At 39.6% G+C, this 1,782-nt stretch overlaps 1 pseudogene; it reads right to left on the bottom strand.

The window, feature by feature from the left end:
* Positions 1–742: 742 nt before the first annotated feature.
* Positions 743–1,416, bottom strand: LOC130882798 (immunoglobulin heavy variable 3-73-like; annotated as a pseudogene).
* Between the last annotated feature and the right edge of the window lie 366 nt (positions 1,417–1,782).

The raw sequence follows: 1,782 nt of genomic DNA, 5'->3' as shown, positions 1-1,782 counted from the left end.
TTGGGCCTCTTGACTGATTTACTTGGTTCCCTTTCTCCTGTACCTTGTCCTTCCATCCACTCCTCACATTGCTCAGGGTAATATTCACTCTGGACTCTCCCAGACATCTTGTCTCTGGTTATGTTCTACCACATATCGATAATAAATTTCCTCCTCTACCATACTTGGTACCATTCAGTTTTCTTTAATTTTCCTTTCTTATTTTCATTCACTTTCAATCCTCTCCGAATACCACAGAATTTCATATAGCCTAGGCCTCAGCTGAACTCCAAGTAAGTGTCTCATTCTGTTTAGAACAAAGGCAAGAAATTACATAAAAAATAATGGAAGATATGATGATGAAATTTAAAGTTTAAGTAAGTTAATCAAGTGAAAATACAAACACAGAATGTATTTGTGCCTGGTGTGTACCGATTTCAGGGAAAACAGAAGATTTGAGACACGTGATGGTATGTGGGTCCCTTAGTGTTGTGTCTCCATCCTTGTGGTTACCAAGATCCCAACATTGTCCTAATCATAATACCACTGAGGCTTTGCCTTAAATACCGTGAGGGAAAATCTTCCCCAGTGCTGTAGACCTTCCTTAGTGTTTGATCCTAGTGTCTTCACCATAGTCATTTCTGTTATCAAAGGTGATTTTTTTTACAAGAAATTTATGTTAAACTGTGTGGTATATATACTTTAAATTGTGCCCAAACAGGACTTTGTTATTACAGATTTCACAACATAAATGCAGAAAGCATTAGCTGAAATCAGTAGATGGGCCATATAAAGGAGCACTGAATTCTGTCTGCACCTGTCCTTGCACTGCCTCATGTGGTCTCTGTGCCCCCTGCTGGTTCTGGGCACTGCTGCAGGGAGGTTTGTGTCAAGGTTCACACTGAAATCGTCTCACTGTGTTTATAGTACAGTAATAAGTGGCAGTGTCTTCAAGTCTTAAGCTGTTCATTTGCAGGTACAGCATGCTTTTGGTATCATCTCTTGAGATGGTGAATCTGCCTTTCACAGACTCTGCATACTGTGTTTCATAATTACTAGCTTTGTGTTTAATTCTACCAACCCACTCTAGGCCCTTCCCTGGGGCCTGGCGGACCCAGTGCATCCAGGTGTTACTGAATGTGAATCCAGAAGCTGCATAGGAGAGTTTCAAGGACCTTCCAGGCTGTACCAAGCCTCCCCCAGTCTCTACCAGTTGCACATCACACTGAACACCTGCAAACACAGAAAATCTTGTAAGAAAACTACCATAAATGTCCATTGTTACTCTTACTTATATTTGGCCAATATTTACCCTATCTTTTTATCTATACATTACCTTTTAAAAGAGCAAAAAGGAAAATCAAGCTCAGCCTCAAGTCCATCTTAGATGTTGTATGTTCAGGGCTGACCACAAAATGGGAAGATTTGTGAGTGCAGACTGGGTGCCTCTGTCAGAACTGTAGAGTCATGGTTAGTTTTAATGGGCAGAAGAGAAAATTATTTGCATATCTTCATGTTATATGAGGAACTGAGTGATGTCCAACTTAGAGGAGACACTTTTTGGTACAGATGTCTGAAATAAAATAAGCACTGTACTAGCATTCATAGGATCAAATTATCACTTATTGTCTTAGGAGTACAGATCAGTTGGTGTAGGATGTTATCCAAGCCTGAAACTCCTGTGTTCACTCCCATTCATGCATGATAGCCAAGCCATTCATTCAGGAAAATCATAGGTTTGGGTTGTTAATTATCTATATGAAATGAAGTATTGAGAAAAAAAGAAAGAAGACAAAAAAAGAA

Source organism: Chionomys nivalis, chromosome 10 (genome assembly GCF_950005125.1).
Source record: "Chionomys nivalis chromosome 10, mChiNiv1.1, whole genome shotgun sequence".
Lineage (NCBI taxonomy): Eukaryota > Metazoa > Chordata > Mammalia > Rodentia > Cricetidae > Chionomys > Chionomys nivalis.
The sequence above is the reverse complement of the archived record's forward strand: the minus strand, read 5'-3'. Positions and strand labels throughout refer to the sequence as shown.